The sequence below is a fragment of the Anolis carolinensis genome, chromosome 2 (assembly GCF_035594765.1).
Source record: "Anolis carolinensis isolate JA03-04 chromosome 2, rAnoCar3.1.pri, whole genome shotgun sequence".
Classification (NCBI taxonomy): domain Eukaryota; kingdom Metazoa; phylum Chordata; class Lepidosauria; order Squamata; family Dactyloidae; genus Anolis; species Anolis carolinensis.
Window position 1 is genome coordinate 197,373,469 of NC_085842.1, and position 14,778 is coordinate 197,388,246.

The 14,778-nt window shown below is 42.1% G+C and overlaps 1 protein-coding gene across 1 annotated transcript in view; it reads left to right on the forward strand.

The window, feature by feature from the left end:
* Positions 1-267: 267 nt before the first annotated feature.
* misp3 (MISP family member 3) overlaps positions 268-14,778 on the forward strand; it is a 48,164-nt gene continuing 33,653 nt past the window's right edge. Inside the window, exon 1 of the mRNA XM_008103720.3 lies at positions 268-437. The gene's annotated coding sequence lies outside the window, so the exon portion shown is untranslated. The remainder of the gene's footprint in view (positions 438-14,778) is intronic.

Sequence of the window (14,778 nt, forward strand, 5' to 3'; positions counted from 1 at the left end):
TCCTTGCTTAGTTTCTCCATACCTCACAACCTCTGAGGATGCCTGCCATAATGTGGGCGAAATGTCAGGAGAGAATACTTCTAGAACATGGCCATACAGCCCGGAAAACATACAACAACCACTACCGTAATAGTTTAATTATTTGCAACTTTTTACAATTGGATGTCTTAAAGTCTTAATGGAGCCTTGAGGTCCCACCTCTAGATGAGAAGCCCCTCCTTGAGGCATCCCTTGCTTTTCTTCCAGGAATATTAAGCAGCTTAGAGCCTTAAAGGAGGCTGTGTACCAAACACTGGGCCCAGCAAGGCAAGGCTGGCGATTAGCAGGACAGAAATAGAACCACGTTCTTCTAGCTTGACTTGACAGGGCAACGGAGAAGAGGAAGAGAGAAACCATTATCGGCGACTTGCTATGCACGGTAACTTTTTGCTCTCAAGGTATAGAGGCTTTTTTCTACTTCTCAAAATGACCTAAATATTACTGGTGTTCTGTCTATGCCGTGTGCCTTTCTTCTCTGGCCACTGACATACAGTGATTCATTGTTAACATAGCATTTTGTTCTTATTTTTCCTATAAGCTTGATGGTGTTTTCTATTCCCCCCATCCCACCCCCCTGCCCTATCTATCCTTCTTGAATAATATCCTTGAGCATAGCCCTGGGTGAGTCATGGATTAGCATGATTCTAATTGGAACAATGCTGGATTACAAATAGCTGAGGAATGGAAGTTCCCATTCAGACTTTCAACACTGAGAAATTAGCCTGCTGACTTACGATGCCTCTACAGGTAGATTTAATGCTGTTTGACACCACTTTAACTAACATAGCTCCTTGCCATGGAATCATGACACTTCTACAGTAGAGTCTCACTTATCCAACATAAACGGGCCGGCAGAATGTCAGATAAGCTAATATGTTGGATAATAGGGAGGGATTAAGGAAAAGCCTATTAAACATAAAATTAGCTTATGATTTTAAAAATTAAGCATGAAAACATCATGTTATACAACAAATTTGACAGAAAACGTAATTCAATATGCAGTGATGCTATGCAGTAGTTACTGTATTTACAAATTTAGCACCAAAACATCACAATGTATTGAAAATATTGACTACAAAAACATTGACTACTAAAAGGCCGACTGCGTTGCATAATCCAGAACGTTGGATAAGCGAATGTTGGATAAGTGAGACTCTACTGTAATTGTACAAGGTCTTTAGCATTCTCTGCCAAAGACGGCCGGCGCTTTACCAAACCACAAATCTCAGAACTCCATAGCACTAAACTATAGCACATAAAGCAGGACATAATTGCATTAATTCTACCGTGTAGAATAGATGCACTCTCAGATTCCTCAAGGATCACACGTCTTTGAAATCACAGTAGAGTCTCTCTTATCCAACCTTTGCTTATCCAACATTCTGTATTATCCAACACAGTTTGCCTTTTAGTAGTCAGTGTTTTTGTAGTCAATGTTTTCAATACATTGCGATGTTTTGGTACTAAATTCATAAATACAGTATGTTACCGTGTATTGAACTGCTTTTTCTGTTGATTTGTTGTAAAACATGATGTTTTGGTGCTTAATTTGTAAAATCATAGCGCAATTTGACATTTAATAGGCTTTCCCTTAATCCCTCCTTATTATCCAACATTTTCGCTTATCCAATGTTCTACCGGTTTGTTTGTGTTGGATAAGCAAGACTACTGTAGTTGAAACCCATTTATTATTATCGTGGTCAAATTAATTATGATCTTCCCATAGAATATCAAAGGGCCATATCAAACTTTGGATGAACTCATTGTGATATGTCCCATGCATCACATTATTTAAATTATACTGGTGGCTTTCATCCTTTAGACTTGCACAGGGTGTTTCAGTTTGCTAGCGTATTCACATATTTGCTTGATTGTTTTGCATTGTCCCACAAAATATTTATCTTATCTGAATTGAAGTGCTGCACCTGTTTCTAATAATACAAATCTATTTTCAAAAGCTTTAAGACGGAGAGAAAGAAGTGTGTGTCATAAGGTTTTGAAGTCTATATGGTCTTTTTATACTGGATGTCTTTTTTCCATAATATATGAAAGGTTGTCCTACTTGTACAACATCTTTCAGAGAGTGTTGACAGAGGCTTTCATGGCCGGAATCACTGGGTAGCTGTGAGTTTTCCGGGCTGTATGGCCATGTTCCAGAAGCACTCTCTCCTGACGTTTCACCCACATCTATGGCAGGCATCCTCAGAGGTTGTGAGGTTTGTTGGAAACTAGTCAAGTGGGTTTTATATATCTGTGGAATGTTCAGGATGGGAGAAAGAACTCTTGTCTGTTGGAGGTGAGTGTGAATGTTGCAATTAGCCACCTTGATTAGCATCGAATAGCCTTGCAGGAGGTGTCCCCCAGGCAGGAAGCAGCCAGGCTTTGAAGCTGCAAGGCTTTTCAATGCTAATCAAAGTAGCCAGTTGCAACATTCACACTTGCCTCAAGCAGACAAGAGTTGTTTCTCCTGGACATTCCACAGATATATAAACCTCACTTGCCTAGTTTCCAACAGACCTCACAACCTCTGAGGATGCCTGCCATAGTTGTGGGCGAAACGTCAGGAGAGAATGCTTCTGGAACACAGCCATACAGCCCAGAAAACTCACAGCAACCCATCTTTTAGAGAGTTTGTATCAAAGGTACTACAAGATATGTTTATATACTGACATAGATTAGCACAGCTATCTTTTTGAATACAGTACTATTTTTAAAGGTTAGCGTGATTGTAATCAAATTCAGAGAGGGCCATTTTTGTCTTAATATGTACTACCAAACACAACAATAATTTATAATGATAATTAAGTGGCTGAAGAACAATACAGGCAGTCTCCGAGTTGCAAACACCCGACTTAAAATGACTCATAGTTAAGAATGGAGGTGAGACAACAGGAAGCAAGAGAAATCTACCTGAGAAAGGGAAATTCACTCCATTATCATGGGGAAAGGTGTCTCAATAGAAGCTTTATCTCCAATTCTTGTTTCCACAACAACCCAAATTTCTCAAAATCCAGTAACCACAGGGACAGAAAGCAAGGTGAAGTCTTCTGACCAGGGGCACAGACAGTAAAACAAACACTACAGGGGTGTTAGCTCTTCCCTATGCTATCCAAAGCTCTATCTCTCTATATATGTATAGGTATATGTATATATATGGCTGGAATTATGCTAAAAATGTACCTGTTCCGACATATATAAATGCACGCGCACACACACATATATATGTATTGTACCTGTTCCTACAGAACCTATCATGTTTGTAATTTGGGGACTACCTGTATTTTAAAACTAGTCAATTCTATTCTATCAAATGCCTGTGAGGAGATGCCTGACTGCGTAATGACACACATAAATAACTAAAGCCATGGGTGGTCACAGGGAAGCACAGCTGAGGCCCCACCTACACTGGCCATATAATACAATTCAAATTATAGCTTTAGTGGACCAACCCAGACATAAAATATATTATTCAAGCTTTCAAAGATTCGCTGCCTTCTTCATCAAGCAAAAATATACCGTAGGAGAAAATTGGTGTTGATGTTAGTCACAGGGCTACATTCCATCACTGAAAATGGCATTGAAAGATTTCAGCGCATCTTGTGAAGTGCAGTAAAAGAGAGGTAATAAAATTTCAATTCCATTCATCACATAAAAGTAATTTATCCTAAGATTCAGGCCCCCTTACACACAGCTGAATAAAATCCCACATTATTTTCTTTGAACTGGGTTATATGGTAGTGTGCACTCAGATAACCCAGTTCAAAGCAGATATTGTGGGATTTTCTGCCTTGATATTCTGGGTTATATGGCTGTGTGAAAGGGCCCTCAGCTGTCATTGTCCTGAATTTCAGAGAAGGTACTCAGTGAAAGCCTGAGGCTGGATCTACTTCGGGGTGAGAAGGGTTGAATATAAATGTTTTAAATAAATAAATTCCAGGGCCTGATCCCAGATTATCTGCTTTGAACTGGATTCTATGTGTCTACATTGCCATATAATCCAGTTCAGAGCAGATAATCTGGATTTGATATGGCAGTGTAGAAGGGGCCTGTGATGAAAATCCTGGAATATGGGTAGTCTCAGCAGAGGTGTTATCAAGTATTTGAAACAAATCCAGAAATATATCAGCAGCTATTGCAGCTGATATACATTGGGACTTTTGTGGCACAGCGGGTTAAACCTTTTGTGAAATGAAATTTTACTGGCCTGAAAGATACCACCTCGACTCTGAATATCAACCTGGTCTACTAGAAGATTAACTACTCCTCACTTTTTGAAAAAGATCATTGTTTACGATGGTTTGTTTACTACAAACACAGTTTTGTCCTCAGTCCGGGGCAGGTTTCCATATGGCATTCTCTCTGTGTTTGTGTGTATTGAGCAAAAGAGCTTCATTTCCTCAGGACCATGTTGTTTTCAGCACTGTATGAATTAAGGATTACATCCCAGGATTGTATATATTTATTGATTAGGCTTGCCAAATGTCCTTTATTTTGAGGGTCAGAAAGCTTGCCCCTTAAAGGTCTGACAGATATTATCCATTCATTGAATCATAGAATCATAGAGTTGGAAGAGACCTCATGGGCCATCCAGTCCAACCCCTGCCAAGAAGCAGGAAAATCACATTCAAAGCACCCACAACAGATGGCCATCCAGCCTCTGTTTCAAAGCTTCCAAAGACGGAGCATTCACCACACAACATTATAAGAGATATCCTCAATTTGAAAGATAGAAGCTTTGCCTTTTAAATTTACATAGACAAAATTAAATGCCATTTTTTAAAAAAATGATATTTTGCAGTTTGGTTCTTTCATAAAGATAGAAATATGTGCATAATGTAACTTAAGAACATTAACTTAGGAACACATTAACGGAAATAGGTGCAGTCAGCCCTCTACATTTCCTAGGATTAGGGGCACAGGACTCTTGCAAAAGCAATACAACTATGAATTTAAAAAGCTGGTTTTAAAAAATATCTCTTGATATCTCTAGAGCACCTGTGTTAAATGCAAGACCCACAGGCCAGATCTGGCTTGCCATGTCATTTTATGTGGCCTACGAGATTTTCAATGCCAGGGCTACATAGCTACATTTATACAGCCTTACAATTACAAATGGCCCTTTGAAGGTAAACATTAGTCTGATGTGGCCCTCGGTCAAAATGAGTTTGACATTCCTGCTCTAGGTCCTCAAACATGACTCTGGATGGCAGGGCTGTAGCCGGGGGGGGGGGGGGGGGGGAATTTTCAGGTTTTTTTTTTAAACCTGGTTTACTCAAGAATTTTAACTGATTAACCAAATCCCCATGAGTGTCCACTGAAGCTTATCTGTCTTGAGTGTCCACTGAAGTTTATCGATGGAGCCAGATTCCTAAGTTATTTTGCATTATGGAACTACTTTGCATGCTCTGCTAAAAAAAGGTTTCAGCTCCCCCCCCCCAAATTTTTTTCTGGCTATGGTCCTGTTGTATGGTCAACTTCCACTGACAGTTGACCATAGAATTGCAGTGGAGAACTTGAGATCGCTGGAGAGATCATTTTAACCAAATCCATCAATAATAATATTTGCAAACGTCCAACTTGCATATGTGGACTGTACTTTCATTTGGTATTTTGGAAGCATAATTGCTTCTTCCTGACTGTCAGTCCTGCATGGCGTGAATTTTGACTATGCTTTATCATTATTTGGAAATCTGGCAGCACTAGGATTAATATCAGTATCACAATCCATCCCAGGTTGCCTATTTATTAGGTTGTATATGAGAGAACATGGGGACTATTTAATCTAGAGCCTGGAAAAATCTCCTTTTTAATCCACACCTCGAGGAGAGGCGGGATTTTTTTGTGTGCGTCAGGAGAGACTTGAAAAACTGCAAGTAGACTCTGGTGTGAAAAAATTGGCTGTCTGCAAGGACGTTGCCCAGGGGACGCCTGGATGTTTTGATGTTTTACCATCCTTGTGGGAGGCTTCTCTCATGTCCCCGCATGGAGAGCTGGAGCTTTTTTTTTTTTTTTTCGTGTCAGGAGCAACCGGAGTTGCTTCTGGAGTGAAAGAATTGGCCGTCTGCAAGGACGTTGCCCAGGGGACGCCCGGATGTTTTTTGATGTTTTACCATCCTTGTGAGAGGCTTCTCTCATGTCCCCGCATGGAGCTGGAGCTGATAGAGGGAGCTCATCCACGCTCTACCCGGGTGGGATTCGAACCTGGCAGCTTTCAGATCAGCAACCCAACCTTCAAGTCACAAGGCTTTTATCCCCTAGGCCACCGGAGGAGCTAGGGTGGTAGCTGGAGCTGACAGAGAGAACTCCTCCTCTGGGTAACAAAATATTATCATCATCATCCCCTGAGTCCCCCAGGTAGCTTGGCAATGGTCTGGAGGATTCTGGAAGATTTGGTCACACAACTATTTTTCTGGCTTGACCCGCAATGGCTTCATGGGCAATTTTATGTTGTTTGGGCTGTACCCACTGCAGGTGACCTTGGGCTCACTCTCTCTTTCTCTGTCTGCTTTCCACCACTTTCCATTTACAGAACTGATCCCAATCTCTCCTGGGTGACGTGAAACCCTTTGAAGGAACATTTCCTCCCCACATTGCTACAGGCTCTAGAAGCTGGATTAATCCGGTTCCAGCCTGGGCAATTAGAACATGCTTGGGGCACGAGGTGACTTTGCAATGCCTGGATCCCAGGAAGGTGCTGCGTTGAGCCTGGCACCTTCCCACCCCCTCCATCCAGCTATGCGCAGCGTGGCAGGCGGATCCAGTCTGTGCCGGGCTGGGAAGGGTGGCAGGGCAAAGCCTCTCAGTCTGATTGCAGTTATTCAAGTCCTTGAGCGTCCTCTAATCCCATCAAACAACAGAACCTGAGCTCTCGCTCCTTGCTCTCTCCTCCTCCCTCTCTCACACTCACACACATCAACACACACACCTCTCCCACATTGCAAGGCATCTATCTCAGCAGATACCAGGGAAGATCCTGAGGCTGTATGCTGATGGAGTTTAATGCGGTCGGTCAGTAGGAAACATTTTAGGACAACCCTGAAATCTTTCCACTTACCGAATACCCCACTGGTTCTCAACCTACCTATTGCCATGACCCCTTAATACGGTTCCCCATGTTTTGATGACCACTAACCATAATATTATTTTCGTTGCTACTTCATAACTATAATTTTGCTACCATTATGATTGTAATGTAAATATCTGATATGCAGGATGTATTTTCATTCACTGGACCAAATTTGGCACAAATACCCAATACGCCCAAATTTGAAAACTGGTGGAATTGGTGGGGAGGATTGATTTTGTCATTTGGGAGTTGTAGTTGTAGGGATTTATAGTTCACCTACAATCAAAGAGCAGTCTAAACTCCACCAACAGGTGGAATTGAACCAAATTTGGCAGAACTCCCATGACCAACAGAAAATACTGGAAGAGTTTAGTGGGCATTGACCTTGAGTTTGGGAGTTGTAATTCATCTACATCTGGAGAGCACTGTGGACTCAAACAATGATGGATTTGGACCAAACTTGGCACACATACTCAATATGCTCAAATGTGAACCCTGGTGGAATTTAGGGAAAATAGACCTTGGCATTTGAGAGTTGTAGTTGCTGGGATTTATAGTTCACCTACAATCAAAGAGCATTCTGAACCCCACCAATGATAGAATTGGGCCAAACTTCCTACACTGAGCACTCATGACAGTCAGAAAGATCTTCAGCCTTCTCTGCCAAAGGGGTTCCTAAAATGATCATAAAAATGTGTTTTTGATGGTCTTTGGTGACCCTTCTGGTACCCCTTCGCGACCCCCACAGAGGTCCCAACCCTTAGGTTGAGAAATGCTGGAATATCCTCATGTATGAGTTCAACTCATGTATAAGTTGAGGGCAGGTTTGGGAGTCAAAATTATGGATTTTGATATGACCCTTGGATAAATCAAGGGTCATTTCACATCAAGGGGAAAGCATTGACGCCACCTCAAAGGACCACTACCTCTGGCTGCTACTCTTAAGTTCCCATGCAGTCATTCAAAAGGCCAGAAGGGGTAGCCAGTAGAGAAAGTAGAGGAACCAGTACTTCTTTTAGGTTCTCCTGAGATGGACTAAGCACTTCCATTTTGCCATTCAACTCAGAGAGAAGAATGAGTCCTTTTTAAATAAGAGTTAAAATACAATGCTTACGTCAACCTGTGGACAAGTCAACCTAGGAGGTTTTTTGCATTAATTTTTGACTAAAACCTCTAGACTTATACTTGAGCATATATAGTAATTCTGCAGACTATGTGTTTCAATACAGAATCCTCTTCAGACTTGATGAAATTAATCATTGTTTATATTGTGGCATTGCAACATGTTTCCCAGGCCACTTGTAGTCCTTCTGCTAGGGAGGCCCTTCTCTTGGTCCCACCACCATCTCAAATGGTTGGTGGGGACGAGAAAGAGAGCTTTCTCGGTGGTGGCCTCCTGGCTTGGAAAGGCCTCCCTAGAGAGATTAGGTTAGCCCCCTCTCTTCAAACTTTCTGGGTAGGTAAAGGTAAAGGTTTTCCCCTGACGTTAAGTCCAGTCGTGACCGACTCTGGGGGTTGGTGCTCATCTCAATTTCTAAGCCGAAGAGCCAGCGTTGTCCATGGACACCTCCAAGGTCATGTGGCCGGCATGACTGCATGGCGCGCAGTTACCTTCCCACCGGAGCGGTACCTATTGATCTACTCACATTGGCATGTTTTTGAACTGCTAGGTTGGCAGGAGCTGGGGCTAACAGCGGGTGCTCATTCCGCTCCCGGGATTTGAACCTGGCACCTTTTGGTCTGCAAGTTCAGCAGCTCAGCGCTTTAATGCACTGTGCCACCAGGGGCCTCTTTCTGATCCAGTCTAAAAACATGGCTTTTAAAACAAGCCTTTGATTTTGTGTAGATTTTAAGAGTTATCATAATGACTTGGTGGCCTCTCTTTGGCACTGGGTTCATTAATTGCAAACAATCAGTTTGATCCACAGTTATGGCTGCATTTTATGAATTTGGTATTTTAATTTTATTATGTGATGTTTTATGGATATCTGCTTGTGTTTTTATTGTTTTGATGTCTATGTAATTGCTTTTATTTTTTATTTTAAGTGCGGCACTTTTTTATTTTAAGTGCGAAGTGCTTTGTTAGCCGCCCCGAGTCCCTTTGGGGAGATGGTGGTGGGGTACAATACATTATTATTATTATTACTACTACTACTACTACTACTACTATTTGGCTTCAAGTCATTTCTGACTTACAGTGATTCTGAAACAACCCTATCATGAGGTTGCCTTGGCAAGAGTTGTCCAAAGAGGGCTTGCCCTTGTTTCCTCTAAGACTGAGACATTGTGGTTTGTCCGAAGTCATCCAGTGAGTTTCCATGGATAAGATGGGATTTGAAGACTGGTTTCCCAGGGTCTTTGTCCAAAACCTATGCCACTACATCCTGCTGGCACCATACAGAGTATCTTTGTCGCCCAGTTCCTCTTTTCAAGTTCATTTTTGTGTTCACTTGGAATCCAAGCCCCCTGCATAGAGAGTGGTAAGAGTACTGGGCTGAGTACTGGACCAAAGTATGAAACTCACTGGATCGCTTTGGACCAGACTCTTTTTGAACCTGATCCTATATTGCAGTACTGTTTTACACATAAAGTGAAGAGAAGAAAGCCATGAATGAATGAGAAGAAATGTAATAAACTGATATAGCTAGAGTAGCTTTTCTGGAGTCCTTTCCCCCAAAATGGGAATATGATTGCTCCTCGACCCTTGCAATGAGTAAATCTTTCAAGCAGCACTGAAACAACTCAGTAAAGGCACTTCTTGCCTCAAAAACTCTATGTAACAAAAATATAGCTTGTCCCTCATCATTTAGATTTTATACTGTAGACAAATAACTCACAGCACTGCAAATATTACTGGACTCTAATACCTATCATTTCCAAACTATAGCTGATGGGATTTAGAGTCCAGCAACACCTTGTGGTGGTGCAGTGTGTTAAACCGCTGAGCTGCTGAACTTGCAGACCGAAAGGTCTCAGGTTCAAATCCCGGGAGTGGAATGAACTCCCGCTGTTAGTCCCAGTAACTGCCAACCTAGCAGTTCGAAAACATGCAAATGTGAGTAGATCAATAGGTACCGCTCTGGTGGGAAGGTAACGGCGTTCTATGCAGTCATGCCGGCCACATGACCTTGGAGGTGTCTATGGACAACGCCAGCTCTTCAGCTTAGAAATGGAGATGAGCACCAACCTCCAGAGTCGGTTACGACTGGACTTAATGTCAGGGGAAAACCTTTACCTTTACCTAATACCTATAATTTCCAAACTATAGCTGATGGGATTTAGAGTCCAGCAACACCTGGAAAGCCAAGCCTTAACAGATAATTAGCCCCTTTATTATTCAGTCTTAACATCACAAAGTGTTAAGTTTTAAAGCACTTAACATCTCCCCAAACTTAGGGCTAAAGAGACTCTTCTGTTCTAGAAATCGGGAAGGGTGAGAAAATTCAGAACTTCTTGATTCTTTTGAAATTAACTCTTAGGAATTTGATGTTTCAAAAAATATTTCATTCTCTTGGTCTCTCAGCTGTTAGATCAGTGGTTCCCAACCTGTGGTCCATGGACCAACAGTGGTCCACAAGAACTGAAATATGGTCCATGGCTTCAGCATTACTACTACAAATAATAGCACAGCCCAACCAAAAAATTTTTTCTTGGTGTCTTCGTTTTTAGTTTTGTTCCTGGGGTTATTTGGGATGCTGATTCAGAAAATTGCATTGGATAGACCACATCAGCTTTAGATTATTAAATATGGTTTTCTGTGGGCAAGCAGATGGCAACTACTGGATGGCATATGTTCTGCATCAGAAATTAGAGCTGATGTGGTCTATCCAATGCAATTTTCTGAATCAGCACCCCAAATAACCACACTGAATTTAAAGTTTACCAAAACTGATTCGTAACCCTTTTGGTACTAATGTTGGCGAGTGGTCCCTGTTTAAAGTGGTTCCTGGTTAAAAAAAAAAAAAGGTTGGGAACCACTGGATGCTGATCTGTCTGTGCCTCAGCTAAAGAGTATGAAGTCAAACAAAATCAAAACAGTAAGGATGAAGGAATGAGAAAGATATATAACAAAAGGCGGGGAGGGCTATGCCATTCTTCCTCTCATGAAAAAGCACTATGGGGCTAGGAAAGTGATGCAGGGAAGTGAAATGTTTAATGTTTTGCCATTCGATCTTCTTTCTACAGTACTTTGCGACTCATGGTGCCCCTGTGAAACAGTTGACATTAAATCCATGGATACAGGGAGGTCATATTGTATATCAGTGGTTCCCAACTTTTGGGGCTCCAGGTGTTTTGGACTTCAGTTCCCACAGTTCCTAACAGCTGGTAAGCTGGCTGGGATTTCTGGGAGTTGACGTTGAAAACACCTGGAGGCCCAAAGGTTGTGAACCATTGTTGTACAAGTTTCAAATCTCATTGGAAGAAATTTCCAGGAAGGGGAGAAGTTTCAGCAGAAAAATAGCAAGCAGGATTTTTTTTTCTAAAGTAGTAAAGAAGCTTCTGAAAAAAAAAAACAAATGACTTAAAGCAATCCCTATTGCCCCTTTTCTGTACCAAATTGAAATCTCAAAAATATTTATTTCCCCAATGAGAATTGGTTGCAGCCGCCATTCTGTGAAAGTGGGAGAGCCCCGTCTGTGTGTCTGCCAAAATTTTACAAATGAAAGCTGAGACATTTGTGGCCAAGCAACATTAAAGTGTGGTCACGATGGCAGATTAAAAAGAACAGTCAAGCTAGGAAAGTTTGTAGTAGTTTACTCTTGCCTGTACTTACTGGGAAGGGAAAGATTCTACACTTTCATCTGCTTTTAATTCAATCTGTAGCAATTGAAATAATCTGAGGACAGAGGTCTGGAAAAGCAGTTGAAAAAGTGGGACGACGGAGGATTAATCAGGACTGTCTTTGTCAAAACTGGAAAGCTGGTGAAGGTATACCACACCAACCTGTCCATTCAGTGGCAGATGATCAGTCAGCCTCTCACACAGCTAGTCCTCAGGAACTGGTATTCAGAAGCATTTTGCAGCTGATCTTGGAATAATGACCACTAGAAGATGGATACTCTGAGAATTTGTCTAGTCTCCTTTTAATGCTGCTAAGACAGCACATTCCAGCCTTTTAAGTATATGAGGTGCATGAAGAAAATTCTTCTGCCGCTCTTGGATAAAGATGCATTTAAGAGCCATCAGAACAGAGAAAACTCATCCCAAGGAAGAGAACCAAAGAGAGCACACATATGCTAATTTATATATCCAGAAGCACATTTAGAAATAATAATATAGAATACATTAATTGCTGTAATTAATTGACCTTCTCTAACTGCTTCGTTTCCCGGTATGCATGTTCTTCCTTGTGAACAACTTTTGTAATCCTGACCACTCTCTTACTCAGCCCACACATGTCCCTGTTTCCATTTGTGAAATGTTAGGAGAGTATGTAAATATAAATGCTGTAAATAAATAAATAAATAAATAAAATGTAAGTATCAGTAATGTCTGTAGAATCCTAGTATTTGTAATTTCTCTAGGAGGGTCTAAATAATACCCTTCTCTGAACTGGAGATCCTAGGATTCCAAAGGATGTTGCTATGGCAGTTAGAGTAGAATCACAATGCTATGGATGTATAGTGTTAAATACAGGAGACCATTAGTCCTGAATTGAGATATTGGACAAATTTCAATTATTTATTTATTTTATTTATTTATCATATTTATATCCCGCCTTTCTCTACCCTGAGGAGGACTCAAGGAGGCTTACAAACGGCACTTATACAGTGCCTTAGGCATAAAACACAGACATGAAATAGAATTATAAAAATTAAAACAGACATAAACATAATTAAAATACATTCTAATATGAGACACATCATCCAAAGGCAAGGAGGAGGAGGAGAAGCAGTAGTCAGGAGGCTTGTGCAAAGGGATGCTGTTAGTGGGTAGTCAGCCTGTCCTCTCCCCAGACCAGTGGCTCTCAATGCAACGGTGTAATAACAGTGAGGCTGTGGACCATGTTTTAGTTCTTGGGTACCATTTGTTGTCCATGAATCATAGAATCATAGAATAGTAGAGTTGGAAGAGACCTCATGGGCCATCTAGTCCAACCCCCCCCCCCTAAGAAGCAGGAAATCGCATTCAAAGCACCCCCGACAGATGGCCATCCAGCCTCTGCTTAAAAGCCTTCAAAGAAGGAACCTCCACCACACTCCAGAACAGAGAGAGCCACTGCTGAACAGCTCTCACAGTGAGGAAGTTCTTCCTGATGTTCAGGTGGAATCTCCTTTCCTGTAGTTTGAAGCCATTGTTCCATGTCCTAGTCTGCAGGGCAGCAGAAAATAAGCTTGCTCCCTCCTCCCTATGACTTCCCTTCACGTATTTGTACATGGCTATCATGTCTCCTCTCAGCCTTCTCTTCTGCAGGCTAAACATGCCCAGCTCTTTAAGCCGCTCCTCATAGGGCTAGTTCTCCCGATCCTTAATCATTTTAGTCACCCTCCTCTGGACGCTTTCCAGCTTGTCAACATCTCCCTTCAACTGCGGTGCCCAAAATTGGACACAGTATTCCAGGTGTGGTCTGACCAAGGCAGAATAGAGGGGGAGCATGACTTCCCTGGATCTAGACGCTATTCCCCTATTTATGCAGGCTAGAATCCCATTGGCTTTTTTAGCTGCTGCATCACATTGTTTGCTCATGTTTAACTTGTTGTCCACGAGGACTCCAAGGTCTTTTTCGCACACACTGCTGTCAAGCCAGGCGTCCCCCATTCTGTATCTTTGATTTCCATTTTTTCTGCCGAAGTGAAGTATCTTGCATTTGTCCCTGTTGAACTTCATTTTGTTAGTTTTGGCCCATCTCTCTAGTCTGTCAAGATGGTTTTGAATTCTGCTCCTGTCTTCTGGAGTGTTAGCTATCCCTCCCAGTTTTCTGTCGTCTGCAAACTTGATGATCGTGCCTTCTAACCCTTCGTCTAAGTCGTTAATAAAGATGTTGAACAGAACCGGGCCCAGGACGGAGCCCTGCGGCACTCCACTTGTCACTTCTTTCCATGATGAAGACGACGCATTGGTGAGCACCCTTTGGGTTCGTTCGCTTAGCCAATTACAGATCCACCTAACCGTAGTTTTGTCTAGCCCACGTTTTACTAGTTTGTTTGCCAGAAGGTCGTGGGGGGACTTTGTCGAAGGCCTTACTGAAATCCAGGTAGGCTACATCCACAGCGTTCCCTGTATCGATTACAGGTTGGGAATCACTGCTATAGGGTGTTGTTGGACTGCAACTCTTACATCACCATTGTTGGTGGATATGTTGGCTAGGGCTGTCAGAGTAAAAACTAGAGGGTCCCCATCCCTCTCATGGTTGTTTGCAGAAGGGATTTCAGCCACTGTTGCTTCTCATGCAGTCAGGTAACAAGCAATACCTGGCAACATTAGTCTCCAGGGCAGCAGAAAACAAGCTAGCTCCCTCCTCCCTATGACTTCCCCTCACATATTTATACATGTCTATCATGTCTCCTCTCAACCGTCTCTTCTGCAGGCTAGACATGCCCAGTTCTTTAAGCTGCTCCTCATAGGATTTGTCCTCCCTTGATCATTTTAGTTGCCCTCCTCTGGCCACATTCCAGCTTGTCAACATCTCCCTTCAATTGTGCTGCCCAAAATTGGACACAGTGTGGTTCCAG